This window comes from Equus przewalskii, chromosome X, assembly GCF_037783145.1.
Source record: "Equus przewalskii isolate Varuska chromosome X, EquPr2, whole genome shotgun sequence".
NCBI classification, from domain to species: Eukaryota; Metazoa; Chordata; class Mammalia; order Perissodactyla; family Equidae; genus Equus; species Equus przewalskii.
Window position 1 is genome coordinate 13,568,691 of NC_091863.1, and position 16,664 is coordinate 13,585,354.

At 48.2% G+C, this 16,664-nt stretch overlaps 1 protein-coding gene across 2 annotated transcripts in view; it reads right to left on the bottom strand.

The window, feature by feature from the left end:
* RAI2 (retinoic acid induced 2) overlaps positions 1 to 16,290 on the bottom strand; it is a 59,871-nt gene extending 43,581 nt beyond the window's left edge. The window contains exon 1 of one of the 2 annotated variants that reach the window (XM_070603352.1): positions 16,046 to 16,290. The gene's annotated coding sequence lies outside the window, so the exon portion shown is untranslated. Of the gene's footprint in view, positions 1 to 15,457; positions 15,755 to 16,045 lie in introns of those variants that run through there. The other variant, XM_070603351.1, reaches the window with a different exon arrangement.
* Positions 16,291 to 16,664: the final 374 nt, after the last annotated feature.

Consider the following 16,664-nt stretch of genomic DNA (forward strand, 5'->3'; position numbering starts at 1 on the left):
AGCTACAATTGAAAAATTCTTATGTGAGACACAATTAATCCATGCTGTTGGAAGATAGTGGTTACTATTAGTGAGGGATAATAAAGAGCACACAAGAGGCGTCTGGGGGCTGGTGTGGTCCCTGTCTCCATCGGGGTGCTGATGACATGGGTATGCTGTTTGTGAAAATTCTTCAAGCTGTACACTTAATAATGCGTGCACATTTCTGTATGTTAGGACTGTAGACAAAAATCTGAAAATAAAAATTCATTATGGATAACTTTTAGAATTTCTCCTATCCATATAGCTGGTTTAAATATCAAACATTACCAAGAAAAGAATAAACTATATCCCCCCACTGTTTAAAAATTCTGACCTATTTAAAGTGTATGTGAAATAGAAAACCTTTTCAAAATGCTGATACTATTATTTAAGCTTCTACCCACCGCGTCCTTTATGCTTGGGAAAGAACACACTGTAGGCAATTTTGCTATAACTAATATCCACCCCTCATAAAATGATACAGAAGGGCACAGAGAAATGACAAAGCTCATTTTCACTCTTGGACTCTGTAGGACAGGGAACTGTTGGAGGCTCTTTCGAAAGACCCAAGTCCCATTTGAGCCTTTCTCGCTCCTTCCCTACCTGAGCCATGTGGCCAGAGGAATCTTATCCTTACTTTTTTCACATCTTCCTCTATTTTTCCCTTTCTCTTTTATTTCCTCACACTGAATTCTTCTTTATTCCTGCTGCTGCTGTCCACCATGAGAATGAACTCTGATGCTTTTTTCTGTCACTGGTGTGAGATGAATGTGTCACCTCACTCTTGGATTCTCTCTGCATTTCTGAATGTAGCTGAAGGCTTGCGCCAGGCCAGGCCTTCACAGAAAAAATCTATTTCGTTAGTTTCCTATGCCAAGTGCTCCTCTGTCCTACCATTTACAACATGTTGTCTGCTTATTTACTGAGGTTTATTTTGCAACAGAAATAGTTGGGGCGGGGGCAGAAAAGGAACGCTTTTGAAGACAAAAAAATTGTCATTTGGTTTCAAAAGAGTTATTAATAATGGAAGGCTATGGTTGCTTTGCAAATTAAGATCTGAATGGTCTACTGTTACAAATGATTTTGCATGTTGCTGCTCTTAAAAAAAATAAGAAGTCTTTTCTAACCATGATTTCAAGGATGTAGGAACATATTATGTAAAGAAACTGCTTTGCTCACCAGGACCCAGTTTAAAATATTCCCATGTCCCATCTGGTTGCAAAGTCCAGATGCTGCAGGACCAAAGAATTTGTTCACTCACCTGGAATTCACCCAAAATGTCCGGATGAATCCCTTGGATGGGTGGGACTGCAAGGAGGACATGGCACATGCTAGTTTCCGGGAAAGCAGAATGCACTTCTCAGGCTCCTATTTTAAGAGAAGCATTTCACTGGGACCCTGAGAAGCTATCTGAAAGAGCTTGGGAGATGTTCTTGCCTTTTCCATTCCCAAGCTCCCTTTCCACTCTGGTGGAATTCCCATATGGAGTCCCGCGGCTGAACTGTCTCCACTGCTTTGGCCCCAACCAGCCCAGATGTCCATGTTGCAGTACCACCTCTGGCAGATGGAGTGACCAACTCGTCCCAGTTTGCCCAGGACTGCCTGGGTTTTAAAGCTGAACATCCCATGTTCCAGGAACACCTCCCTCAATCCTGGGCAAACCATGACAGTTGGTCAGCCTAGTGGCAGGCCACCGTCCAAACCCCTCTCTCTCAGCCAGGCCCAGTCAAGGCCTGAACCAGTAGGATTACTCTATGTCCCCCACTGTTTACAGATTCTGACCTATTTAAAGTACATGTACTTGGAAAGTATATTTAAAGCCACCGACTGAAGGTGTTCCTAGCTATGGACTATGGCTGTCAGATTTTCTTTTTTTTCCCCATTTTCGGGCCCACTCATTGTTTTCATCACACTCCATTCAGAATTTTGGGGTCAGAGGATATGTGGGCCAGTGCCAAGATTTTCTGACCACTCTCCCAGGTCTGGGCTGCCCCACCCCTGGCTGCAAAGGTGGGGGGGGCCCGGGTACCCAATTTCTCCCTGCTCCTGAGTTCCCTGGCTCATCAAAGGGCCTAAATGACAGAAACCAGGGTGTTGTCATAATTTACTCTGTCTACCAGCCATTACCAGGTCCCACAGAGTCGGCCTCCTGAACACTGCTAGAAGCCAGCCACTTGCCTCCCTGTCCACAGCCACTGTGCTGCTTCAGTTCAAGGTCACTGCTCTCTCTGGATTATTGCAACAGAGCCTTTTGGTCTTCCTGCCCTCCTGTCCCAGTTTGTTCTCCACTAGGGAAAAAAACAAACACATAAAGTAGATAATGTCACTGGCCTCTGTGAAACTGCTCAGGATAAAGTCCAAGTTCTTTATCAAGGCTTACAAGACCCATTATGATCTGGGTCCTGGCCGCCTTTTCTGCTCAGGATCCATAGTTGCCCTTTTGCCACCTGAGTTTCCTCATCTGCAAATGAAAATAGCTGTTTCTGAAAATTACTGTGTGGTTTAAGTGAGAACATGTATCTTAAATTCCTGGCCAAGTGCTTCAGCTCTCTCATGGATTTGGAGTATCTAGAGATCTTCATCCTCCTCCATAGAAGTGATAAAAAAAAAAAAGGATGGAGCATTTGACGTTGGCGATTCCAGAGAGATGGGGCAAGCAACAGATTGGAAGGAAAGGAAGAAGCATCCCATACAGATGGAAGATGGAGAGCTTCGTGTTTCAAATATCTAAGACAGATTAGAGAGTGGGCCCAGTTGAGTAGAGGAAGCTGGCTCTCACTCCCTGATGAGTGATGGTGATAGAGACGAGAGGCACAGGAGATGGGGCTCCTCTGGGGTGCTCTGATTTGCTGAGCTCTCTCATGAGTAGATGGGCACAGAGCTACATGGGAAGATGGAAGTACTCAAAGCACAAGAATTTGACATTTCCCCGGCGATTAATGTGGACAGAACCCCTGTAATAACAGAAATGAGGCCTTGAGTTCATGCCTTTGAAGACTTGTTTTTGGAAACAGACAAACTGGGGGAAATTTGTGTGTTTGTACTTTTTTATTAAACATTATCAGCATCTAAGTGCAACAGAGCACACTGCCAGGAGCTGAGGAGGGCCGAGTTGTTAGAGATGGTGATTAAAATGCACTTTAGGAAGTGCTGCCTGGCTCAAGAGAATGAATGCTGGTTTGAGACCAAGCCACAAAAAAAGACACATGATTTCTGCTCTCAAAAAACAAAACAAAACAAAACAAAGAGGGAGAAACAGAGAGAGAAAAGAAAAAAGCATAGTTTCTGTGGGAGAAAACACAGATTTGTGCACACTTAGAAAAAAATGATTCCACATTACTCTTTTATTTTACAAATATTCATAAGAAAAACAGCCTAACAGCTACTTTTGTGAGTAGCCTCAGCTACCTTTACCCCTGCATTTTTTTTTAAACAAGAACAACATTCTCAGCACTGATGAAAGCTAGATCAAGAGCCAAGGTGGCCAACGTGACAGTCCCCTTTCCAGGGACCTCTCCAGGCTGCCTTGCCACTCACACCGTCGCCTCCAATCCTGCCTCAGGGCACCCGGCCTTTGCCCTCCAAAATGGACAAAGACTTTATGGTGAAGAAATAAGGGTGGAGGACCAGCTTTGTTTTCTGTCTGCCTCACCTGCTTCATTTTTCTTTCCTAGTTAACTTTTCTGCCACAGTTTAATTGCAGAGAGCAGAAAATAGGACAGCAAATGGGCCTCTCCATCCGGGCTTGCCCTACATCACCAGGGTGGTCCGGCAATTCCTAGAGATCGTGCATCTTCCTTCACCCTGGCCTGCTCTCCATCCGCTCCCAAGGAGCCCCAAATCAAAATGAACGCATTCCAGAACAATCGCCAAGGGAGTGACCAAACTTAACTGTGGCCCAAATCCAGTTGGGACGGGGAGAGAGGCAGGTCCCTGGGATAGCGGCAGGAAGGAGTGTCTCCCAGCTGATCTGAGCCAGTGCCCATCGCTCTCTGCGTACCAGGAGGTAACAGCTGTAACAACTTAACCCCAGGCCACACCACTTTAAGATGCAGGAATTAGTTCTTAAGCCCAGGTAGATAATGTTCAACCAAAGGTCTTAGTACCAGCAGCATCTGGAAACTTCTTAGAAATGCAAATTCTTGGGCCCATGCTCCAGAGCACTGGGGGCAGGCTCCAGAGCACTGGGGGCGGGCCCCAGGTATCTGTAGTTTAACAAGCCCTCCAGGTGATTCTAATGGACACTAAAGCTTGAGAACCACTGGGCTCCAGGCCTCTGAGAAAGGAAGGAACTGTATTGGGCTGGGAGGGAGGAAGAGAGACACAAAGCTGGTAGGCGTTATAGGAGAGGGGCAGATAAAGCTGGGAGCAGAGGGGCAGAATGGCACAGTGAAACAACCATGTTGTAGAGCTGTGCTGTCCAATACAGTAGCCACTAGCCACATGTGGCAATTTACATTTAGAATTAAAAATATAAAGACAAATATTGCAGGATCCCACTTAAATGTGGAATAAAGAAAAAAAAGCCAAACTCATAGTAACAGACAGGAGAATGGTGGTTACCAGAGGCTTGGGGGAGGGGGCCTGGCGAGTTATTGTTCAATGGGTACAGAGACTCAGTTTGCAAGATGAAAAGAGTTCTGGAGATGGATGGTGGTAACGGCTGCACAACGATGTCAATGCACTTAATACCACCGAACTGTACACCTAAAAATGGTTAGCAAAAAAATTAAAAATAACATTAATTAAAGTAAAATTAAAAAGTCAGGCTTAAGCCACACTAGTCACACTTCTAGTGTTCAATAGCGACTTATAGCTAGTGGCTATCATATTGGACAACATAGGACATTTCTATCATTGCAGAAAGTTCTATTGAACCAGGTTGTCTAGAATCCCAGTTCTACCTCCTATGAGCTGTGTGACCTTGTGTAAGTTACTAGCCCTCTCTGAGCCCCCAATTCCTCCTTTATGAAACAAAGCTTATAATACTCCCCTGCCTCATATGGTTGTTAAGGAGCTGGAAATAAAATAATAAATGTAAATCACCTGGTACGACTGTCTAGCCTATAGCAGGAGCTTGACAAATGACAGGTAATATTGTTGCCATTATGATTTTATGAGCAGCCACTGGAGACGTTTTCTAATGGAACAGACAGTCTGCATTGGCTAGGATGGACTCCCTCCACTACGTTTCAATTGCAAATTTCAGAGCTTGTGTAAGTGGCTCTATTTGCAGCAGGACAAGCCAGCAGGGCCATCGCGAAGCAATACCCATTTGCTGGCAGGCCAGAAAGGTGCCATCCTAATCCAGAAGTAGCATGTAAGAGACTCATAGTAAAGCTATAATTCTTGAAGCCAGAGAGCCTCACTTTGTGTGGGGTGAGCTTTTTGTTTTTAACCACTGATGTCACAATCTTTGGGATAGTCCATTACATTAAACTCAAGGCTTCAGTGGTGTTCATCTAGAAAGATGCCCAAGAGAGCTTGTAACCTTCTTGTAAACCTCCCCCCATATAAGAAAACAAACAAAACCCAGCCCAGAGCAATTGTACAACCCAGAGACATTCTCCCCACTGAAGGCCAGTCGCGAGGGGGAAGATGGGCTGGGAAAATGGGAAGAGGGCTTCATATGCGAAGTTTTATTCTAACGAATTAGGAAATAGGGAGTCACTGACTGTTCTTGAGCTAGGGTTACAAGGCTAGAGAGGTGCTTTAGCAAGAGGAATAGCAGCTGGGGGAGCAAGGACAGGAGTAGGGCGGAGCAAAGAGGAGACTGGGGCCAGACCCATGAGCCAGGCTGAGGCCTGCACTCATGGGAGTGGTGGGCAGGGCTGAGAAGAGGGGAAAGTGAGTCAAGCCGACATGAACTGGCAGCAGAGTTGACATCAGGAGCCAGTGGTAAAGGGCCCAGGCTTCCAGCATCGGGGCTGCATGCTCAGACATTATGACCACAGGCCAGTTTTCCCTTCAAACTCCCCTGGAGAAGCAGTTCCACTCTTCACATGGGCTTTGGACAAAGCCAGCTCTCTGCGGGTGTCAGGTCAGAAAAGTCGGGTAATGGACCCTTGCTCAGATCAGTTCTCATGGCTCAGGAATCATAATAGAGGCTTCCCTTCCTGATCCACTCAGGCATCCTTGGTGAATCCTAGACTTTCTAATGTTCTGAATGAGTAACACTTAAAAAAAATGAAGGGTCCAACATGAGTCGGACAACTTCTGCCTTTGTCAACAAAAGATGTTGAACTACAAATGCCATGCCCTCTCTTGATCATTCATAAAAGAGACTTTAACACCAAGAAAAGTGGGAAAGGCCATTTAAGAATACAGGGGAGTTCTGTAAAATGGAAAAGGTTTAGCTTTCAAAAAGGAACTCACTACATTTTCACTTTTCTTTCATTCCACTGTGAATAGGTAGAAATTTTGTCCCATGCAGGCAGTGGTCCACAAGCCTGCTCTGTGGGGACCATGGTTTGTGTGACATTCCAAAATGGTTCCCTGTGTGGTTTGAGCTGTAAGAATTAGCCTTGATGACCCAAAATCCAGCTGCCCAGCTCCTAAGAGCAAAAACAAAGCTTGAGGTTTCTGGCGTGGGTGTGCCCAACATGGAAAGACAGGGCAAGAAGCAGTCTTTTCTTGCCTTCTTAAAATGCAAGTGATAAGCCACAAAGGATCCTAGAACAAATGGTCTCATATTGATATTTTCACATTCAATAATTTCATATTTAGTCTAGTGGGTTAGTGATTTTTTTTTCATAAAAGGAAACTGCAGCCAGAGCTAATTGCTCAATCTGAAATGTATCTGGACATTGTTTAGATGTTGGAAAGGAAACAGTAACGTTGCAGAGTTTTAGCAAAGAGGAGGGCATTATTTTAGAAAAAAAAGGCAAATGTAAATTAATAGAAAATATAGCTGTGAATGGTTTTCAAAGCTTTGATGTATATAGTCGAAGAAAGAGCACCCTATTTTGAGCTTTTCTTAACATTTTTCTTATTTTTAAATGCAAAAGGAAATTCATTGGCACAGCCTCAATCCATTCCCATCCATTGATTTGTTAGCCAATCAATGGCCATTGTAATCTGAAAAAAATAACACCAGTTTCTGTGAACCTTTCCAAGCGAGGCTGTGTTCAGCTAAGCTTAATAAAGAGAAAAACAGCAAGGACCATCTGGAAAACACTCTTCCGGAGTCGCAAAAGATAGTGGCAGCCTTTGCCCAACCTGCTATAAATAAGTGTCTCAGGAAAAAAAACACCCGATTTTCAAATCTGTTTCTACTTAATACAGCTGCAATAGAGTTTATTTAGCTTTTCCCTATAGCAGGAAGACTGTTTGCATTTTTATGACAAGGGTCTAAATGTTTTTCACAGCCATTTCCATTGCCATTATTTTGAGGAACAACATACCACTCGGACTTGTCTGTTTGCTTCTGCAGCACACAGCGGTGGCCCCAGTGGCCTCTGCACCATGAAACTGGCCTCCAAAGCACAGATTTATGATCCCGTTTCCTCTCCCAGTGTTGCAACCATCACCCAAATCCTGGCCTGCGAGGGGCTGGCAACTTAGAATGACCAAGTGTCACGTGCTGCAAATCAATTATTTATCTGCCTGGACCCAGCTCGCTATGGCTGTCTGCCAGCTCACTGCCTCATCTTTTACGATGACAAGGAAGAGTCAAACTACTCTTAAAGCAAGGCTAGAACTCGCCAATGAAGGTCTATTGCTGGCTTGGTAAACCCCTGCATGCTCACCTTTCCGTCTTTCCTCATCGGCTAAGCCTGCAAAGGAATCCTTTTACACAAGACACTCTGAACTCCTTCAGACACGCTTTGGAAAAAGTCAGCATACCTTGGATGACTGCAAAATGAAGCAGCCCCCATTGATGTCTGCACTGAGCACCTGCTCATGCCCTCAAGCACCCTCAAATGCTCATCCCACTCTGAAGACCAGCAGGGTAGGGTTGACCTCAGACACTTTCCTATGTGAGTGATCCACCTCTCTGTCTTCCCTCTGTCTCCCAAGCACCAATCCCATTTCCATGTTTTACCCCCATGACACCTTCCCTGTGAATACACGAGGCTCCTGTCTAGCCTTTCAAGGGACCATCAGGAAGAAGAGGCTGAGGGCTTGTCCCGCGGCATTTCATCTGCTGCTGACTGCAGGCATTATCAGGTTCGAGCTGCCTGAAGGAGCCCTGCTGACATTCTCTTTCCCAAGCAGAACTGCTGCAAGGAAACAAATGTGTGTGAGAGGGAAAACAATTAGGGGGGGTGGTGGAGACCACCTGAATTTGAATGTCCAATAATTTTGAAAAATGCTCCATCTACCCACCATTGACTTTCTCTCTCAACGGTACTGGAAAACATAGAAATTAGTGGTGGGTAAAGGACTGCCACGATCTGAAATGAGTCTATTACAGTGTTACAAGCAGAGCTCTCCCAAGTACACTAAAGGGCTAAATTAATTGGCTCAGGCTTAAGATGCTACAGGAGAAATGACAGTGGGGAGGGGGCGGGGGTGGAGGAAGATGCCTGGTGGCTTTGAAGGCATGCCTGGAATCAGGTGCATGTGAAAAAGAAATTAGGGAGGGATCAACCTTGTTCTCTTTATGAAAAACCAGAGAAGCCGTTAGTTATTACAATATGCCCCCCAATTACCTATGCCTCATTCAATTGCCTGCCATAAAAAAAAACTGTGCTTACACAATCTTATAGACTCCCCACCAATCTTAGAATTAAATCAGGCACATGACCCGCTTGCAACTGTTAATTAATCACTCCTATGAATTGTATATATAAAAGTCAGAGGGGAAAATTGTGTCTTTTATTATTTCAAATTGAGTTTTCCAAAAACCACAAATTCCCTATTAAATCTTGGTCTAGACCAGTGGTTCTCAACCAGGGGTGATTTTGTCCCAGAGGGGACATTTGGCAAGGTCTGGAGACATTTTGGGTTGTCACAACTAGGGTAGGGGGAGATGCTACTGGCATCTAGCTGAATATGTTACAACGCACAGGACGCCCTCCCACAACAAAGAATGATCTGGCCTCAATGTCAGCAAAGCCAAGGTGAAGAAACTATGGTCCAGATAAAGCCAACTCTGTTCGGCCTTTAATATTCTCATCTTTGGCAGTAATCAAAGGGAGAAGGCCCCATTTTCTCTGAAATCTAAGGTTGGTTTACATATATGTTGACTAAGGACATACTTACTCCTTTCCAAATAAATGAAATAAGTTCTCAATCTGAATCTAGGAGCATTAAAGAAATACTGTGATGATGGTGGGGGTAGGTAGAGTGCATTTTAAATGCATATTTCATCAGTCTAAATGGATGGAAATTAATATCTCGTAAAATAAAATGATTGCTTAGTTATGTTCCACACAAAACCAAAATCAATACATTGTATCTTACTTAACCTGCAATCAGACTTTTTAAAAAGCTAAAACAAGGAAATGCCATTCTTTCCCATTTCTTGCTAGTTGGGTACACATTTCTGAGCATGAGGCATTAAAAAACAAACAAGCAGACAAAAACCTTTTTTTAAAACAGATTTTTCCAGAGCATAAAAAGCTTCCTGAATCATTCCACTTTATTTACTGTAGATTCAATCATTCTTAGTGAGCAAAACATGCAGCCCATTCTCTTGGTTATGCCTGCCTGGCTTTCCAAATGCCCTCAAAACTGGGATGATGAATCACATACTTTGGCCCCACTGTGCCAATTAATAGTAAGCAAAGAATTCCACGCAGCCAAGATAGGACTTTCTGCCTGGTGTGTGTGTGTGTGTGTGTCTCTGTGTGTGTGTGTTGGGGGTGGGTGGGGGTGGGAGTCCTTTAGTCAATTGTTTCCAGAGGGTTTTAAGAGCAGGTGCTGAGATTCTCCAAAATTCCTTTAGTTCTAGAACATTCTGTGTGGCTCTGCAGTGACCCCAGCATGGGGATGGGTTTTGATCAAGAAAAATACATGCTCCTAGAGTTGGCCTAGAGCTTTCAAACTTAAACCATGAAGGAAAGAACGGCTGACAGCTATACCATTTCGACCCTTCCGGGCCACCATCCCTTTCTCTGAATTATAAGGCAAAAGTGGCCATACACACACACAAAGGCAAAAATAACAACAATGACAAAAACGCCCAAACACACCCAGTTTTGGCTGCCAGTGAGGCCCGATTCTGTTGCTGAAAAAGAACAGTTGCTACAGTGCAGCTGGAGGAGCTTTTCCAGGGAACTGGTAATACCCTGGCTGTTAATGAATTATTTTTCGCCAGAATGTCGGATTCTTCCTGTGCTCCAGTAAACAGTCTGCTTCTGCCATGGGAAACAAAACCAGCTCCTTCCGAGGAGCTCAAGGAGGTCAGCCAAGGGTCCCCTGTGGGGGCAGCCCCCTCAGGAGCCAGAGCCACAGGCGCCTGACCTATAAATCACTGCAGCCCCAAGTTCATTATTCCAGCCCTTTCTGTCTCCTTGGGCCATGCCCAGCACACAGGGAAGGGCCCAAGAAGACCATAGTGCCAGCTGCGATCCTTCCCCCACCCCCTGGAACTGTCCCTTGGTCAGGTTTCCTCATCTGTGGCACCACAGTGTGTGAAATTGGGCTTCCTTGCATTTATTCTCCCTCTCTCACAGGAACTGTATTAATTTCCTTGCTCTTGTATTCATCAAAAACTGTCAGGAGATGACTATGTACACCTCCTTTTTTCCTTTCTCTTCTTTAAGACTGGCCCCAGCCTCAAATAATCCACTCTCAGCGTTAGGGTGTCTACTGGGACACTATCCTCCAAGAAGAAATCCCTGGGAAGAATATTATTAGAGCAGGTGTCAAGGAAATCAGTTGCTCAGGCAGGATACAGCTCTCCAATGGACAAGGACACCCGCCTGGGGTGGGGTGTGGTGTGGTGGAGGAAAGGAAAGAAAAGGGGCCATTTTGTTCAAGCCAGCCCCACCCACTCCCATCCCCTGGCCTTGCTCTCTCGTCTCCATTAAGTTTCTGGAGCCCACATTCCTCATGGAACTTGACTGAGCAAACATGCTTGATGGGGACCCCCAAAATGGCACCTTAGCTACTGAAAATCAAAGTCACCTGATGCTATTGAGTCAGCCCCATACCTCCCATTTGCCATGGAGATGGAGGGCGTTTATGCCCCCCAAACATCTGGGGGTGCTACAAGGCTGGTGGTTAGTTTGCTCTAGAGCAGCGCTGTCTAGTAGAAATATATATGTAATTTTGAAGTTTCTAGTAGGCACTTTAAAAAGGTTAAAAGAAACAAAGTGATATTAATTGTAACACTACAGCTTAACAAATATAATCAAAATATTATCATTTCACCATATAATCAATATAAAAATTATTAATGAGCTATTTTGCATTCTTTTTTTGTACCGTCTTAGAAGTCCCGCACATATATTATCCTTATAGCACATCCTACTAGCCACCTTTCAACTTCTCAACAGCCACATGTGACTAGTAGCGACTGTATGGGAGGGTGCAGATATAGAACATTTCAACGGAAACTTCTATTAGACAGTGCTGTGCTGAAAGACCAAAAAAGCTGGGAGAAGAAGAGTGACAGGTGACAGCAGCATAGGCTATAGAGTTATTGGAGCTAAGAATTACAGCAGAAATGGGAAGTGCAAGGATTGGGATGTTCTAGGAGCCCAGCCCTACCTCCAAGTGGAGATTAACACAGCCTTTTCTGAAAGGCCTGGGGCCCATGCCTGCATTGTGGGGGGCTGCCCCACAGCAGTGGCAAGGCCAGTGAGTACAATCATTACTCAAGGCATCTGCTGGTTGAGCTACCTCCATCTTAGCTCTTCTGATCTGTTTAAGGCAGGGGCTGGGACAGAAGATCACCAAAGTCACGTACGTTCTTTCAATAACAATTCTGGGTTTGCAATCTAATTTGGTGAAGCAGATACAGAAACATGATCAAATTACGTGCGCCTGTGCCTGTGCGTGCATGTGTGTTCTTGCCTGGAGAGAGAAGGCGGGTCATGTGCAAAATCCGGAAGTACTGATGTGGCCACCAAAATCACCTCCTCACCAGCTGCCATCAGAACACAGGAGAGCGGCAGACTCGAGAGGCTCATCAAAAATTGTGAGCCACAAAGGAGATGCCGTGAGTCTGGAAAGAATGAGATGATGGGCACTCGGGCAGACCATCAGGTGGGAGGGAGAAGTGGTAATCACAGGCATTCTCCAAAGACAAGAGCTGCCAACTCTACAGCAAGGATGTCACCCTGATCCCCAAATCAAGCTTAATTCAGAATCCCACACAGGTTTTTGTGCAGGGGAGAGTGCAATTAGCCATTTCCCCACCCCTCCTTGAGCGCCTCCTTCTCTGAGGTCCCCCTCATATTCTGATCAGGGAGGCAGCAGAGTCAGAAACACCTCGTATATGGATTCAAATCCTGGCTCTCTCGATGGCTCGAGAATTTCTACGGGGTTAAAGGCTACCATCTGTTTGGAAGGGGGCTAAGGGACTTGCTTTCATGATGCATTTGCATAGCAAGACCCAGCCTCATTTTTATTTAGAGTTTATTTATTTGAGATGGTCTCAAATTTATTTGGTCCTGCCATGGACCTTGGGCTAGTTACTTAATCTGTCTCAGCCTCAGTTTCCTCATCTATAAGATGGGAATGCTACTGCCCATCTCATATGGGTTTGTCAGCTTGGAACTACCCAGGGCTAGAACTGGAGAAGGACACCGGGGGCTCTGAGTCCCCACCTAAGCATACACATCTCTAGATTTATCTCTGCTGGGTCTCCCTTGACAATGACTTACAGCCGCCTCCTCACCACAATTCACTCCATCATTTAGTCACTCAACTATCATTTATTAAGCAACAGTTAGATATTGGGGATTCCAAAATGAAAAGGCACAGTCTTTCCACCTGAAATACTTAGGGACTATTTGGGGACTATCTGCTTGGCACATAAGCATGTGCCCTGGGTAGCTGGGCTGCCTCACTGGCGGGCTTTTCCTCTGCAGTTGGTACCATATTTTGTGAATGGGTAGGGGCTGAGGACTCTGGCCTTTGGGAGAAATAAATAAGAGACTTGGGGGAGGCGGAGAGGGACATGTTGCCCCTTTAAATCATAACCAGCAGTCTGGAATCAGACGCGCGACTGGAACTGTCTCTGAGCCTCAGACTCCTTATCTGTAAAATAATGCCTCCATCACATCATGGTTTCCCACATGTGAAGTGTCTGGCAGACAGAGGGCAACAACAAATGTTAATCCCCTTCCCAATTTATATCCCCCCATCCCCCTCCTCCCCCAAATCTAAGCTTAGGGAAGGAGCCAGAGAACAGACACTTGCTATTTTCCTATTGCAGATTCAGAGCACGCTATGTGGATATCTCCACGTACAGAATACCTCCATTCTGGGTCAAATGGATTTGGAGAGGCTGGTCCTATCTAGTCTTTGGGTCATTATAGCTAGAGCTATATCTGTCTCCTGGTGCTGTAGCAGTCCCGGTAACACCTCGTCACACACCTCCCAGCCTTTTTCTTTCTTGCCTTTCAGAGGCCCTGTCTTGGTGGCTCCGTTTTCTGGCTACAAGACTTTTTATTTATTTCACAGTTCTTGCCCAACTGCCCACCAACCAAGTTCTCACACTGGCAACTGGCATCACCTGAAAAGCTGTTTTTTCATTTGTTCCTGAGATGGGCAGGTTTTCCAGGGCCAAACCTCACTGAGAGAGGTCTGGGGTTTCTTTGCATAATAAAGGACCCCCCTGGGTGGCTGAACGGTCTCAGAGGCTGGTGCCAAAGCAGCCAGTACCCCAAGTTCCAGTCTGACTCAGCTCACAGAGCTGGGCTGCCTTGCGGATGCCTCTAGTGGGCATCTGTCAGGATGAGATGCAAGTGCCCATTTGCAGGATATTGTGTGTGTGGTGGCGGGTGTGGGTTTGGGGGTGGGTGGGTGGTTTCTCTGGGCTTCTAAGGGGCAGAGAAACTAGGATGCCACCAGGCTTATGATTCTGTGCCTTGTAGCCACCCTCGGCTTCTAAAAGCGGCACAGCCCCCCATGTTCCCCTTTGAGAAGGAAACACCAAGGACAAAACAGTGGGTGGGGGCATAGTGCTGCTCTGGCAAGTGCCTCCTACCCACTAGCCTCCCCACTGTCCTCCTCCTACACTGCCACCCTCTACTGTAACAAAGGCATATCACAGCACATTTTCAAAGTTATCAGAAGTCTCTTGGTCAATCAACAAACGATTCTGATGACTCAAAAGGAGGAAAAGAGACATCTCGAAAACAGTGGGAAAGATTCGCTGGGAAAAGCACAGAAAATCTTGCCCGCTGCATGCAAGGCTAAGAATTGTTTTCTCCCTGCTGGCTGCTTTTCTCTCTGTTCTAAAGAGGAGCTTCCAAGAACCAGCTAAATAAAAGGATCACACCAGAGGATGAGAGATAATGCTAAACCAACAAAAACAAAGACCCAAATGAAACAGAGCGAGCCATGAGAATCCGCGGTTATCAAAACTTTGTTTGGTCGTATCTATTTATCATCGCTGCACACTCGGGCTCTGCAGAATATCATTCTGTTGATGTCACTTATCCTCAGCAAAATATTTACACATCCTTAAAAACGCCAGATGAGGGGGGCTGGCCCGCGCACTGCCGCAAGCCGTCCCTCAAGCCCCATCGCTGAGTTCTGGGCAGACCGTGAGGTGGGGGTACGACGGAGGGTGGCTCCAGCGGGCACAGGTAAGAGCCACAGTCAGTTCTGGGAACGCGGCCACCCGGGCGCTGTGACCTGCCCTGCCCACGTCTTCCCTACCTGACTCTGCAAGAAGCAGCCACATCCCCGATATGGTGTCAGCGCCTCCTCCTCCTCCCCCTGCCTTTCTCATTGATTAAGTTCTCAAACCATTGTTAAAGCCGGGTTGCTTTTCCCTGGAAAACTCGGCTGAATTCATTAAGCTTCGCCCTGCCACAAAAGGAATATTCATAAAAGTTTGGCAGGCAGAAAGGGAGGCTGACTGCGTGCCATGGGGTGGGTGACAATTCGCTCCTCCAAAGCCACCTTCTCCCTCCATGCCCCATCCCTCTCTTCGTCGTGCCCCAAACCTACTCCAGGGACTTCGGATAGGGAAACACAAAGCAGCAGCTGTTTGGCAACATTTCTACCCCTCGCCGGCAACTGTGGTGGGATGCCATTTCCCCACCCAGGCGGAGCTTATCCTGAACAATAGTCGGGCTTTAAACAGCAAACAAGCAAACACACAGAGCACAACCCCAACCCCGAAAAAGCCAACGCGGAGAGAAGCAAGAACTCCCTCCTCGGCAAAGGGCACGGCTGAAACGCACGCAAAAATGCAGCGAGAACGCTGCTCTGTGCCTACAATGGCAGAAAGCCCGAGCTGGTGCGGCCACCCCGGGGCTGGGCACTGGGGGGCACACGGTCTCCTGGGGCGCCGACGCACACTCACCCGGCTCCGGGACGATGCGGGGCTGGCCGAGCGTCACAAAGACGAGCCCAGTGCGATCTGGCAAAACCTAACTTTCCACCCGGCTCGCCAGGGCCGCCAGATACGTCAACAGAATCCATCTTTCGAAGGGCCTGGAAGGCGCCGGGTTTTCCGGGCCGGGGCAGAGCGGCGGAGCCAGAGGCGGCCCGGTGCGGTGCCCGGGCGCGGAGTCCGCCGCGCGCCGCCCTCTGCGCCCAGTGCCAGCGCCGGTGGCGGCCCGAAACCCACTTCGGGGCCCCCGCCCCGCCGGCCGGCGCCGCCTCCCCGGCCGTCCCCGACCCCGCCGGCCAGAGCGCGGCGCCGGGAGCAGGAGCGGGGCCCGGGGACGCCGCACGGGTGGCGGCCTCGGCCCGCGTCCCCGCCCCCGCCCGGCCCTCCCCGCTGGCCCCGGCCTCCGGGCGCCGTCCTGCCCCCGGGAGCAGGCCCCTCCCCGGGCGCCGGGCCCCGCCAGGAGCGCCCAGCCCGGCGCGCCCCCTGTGTCCCGGTGGCAGGTTCGCGCGGGGAGGGTGGGGGGGACCCTGGCCCGCACGGGGGCGCCGCGGCCGCTACCTCGCAATCGCGGCCGCCGCCTCCAGGAAGCCGCGGGGTGGTCGCGGGTGCGGGAACTCTCCGGTCTGGCCTCGCCGCCCGCCGCCTGAAGGGGGTGCGCAGCGGTGGGAGCCGCCGTCGCCGCTGTCACCTAGCCGCTGTCGCCGCCGCCGGTTGTGCGTGAGCGTGTGTGCGCCTGTGTCCGGGCGAGTGTGTGTCTGCGTGCGGCGCCCGGCCTTTACTATATACACCAAGGGGTGGGAGGAGGCGGGGAAGGGGAGGGCTTGGGGGAGGTGGCGGAGGAGGGGGAGCAGGAGGGGGGCGAAAGGGTACCCAAGGAGGCGGCGGCTGAGGAGGGACAGGTGATCTCGCCCACGGAGAGGGCGTGGCTGTGGGCGGTGCGGGGTGGCAGGAGGAAGGGGCGCCCGGGACGCGGGGGGGAGGGGGCCGCCGGGGAGGACCAGTGGAGCGGGGACCCTGCTGCCTCTCAGCGCGCTGGGGACCATTCCAGACCCCAGGATGAAGAGGAGAGAGAACAGAGCCCAGGAGGGAGGAAGTGGCTTGCTGATGGAGGCGGGAGAGGTGGCAGGGGCCCAGGGATCACCTCTCAAAATGCCAGTTGTGATAGAGGTGGAAGATC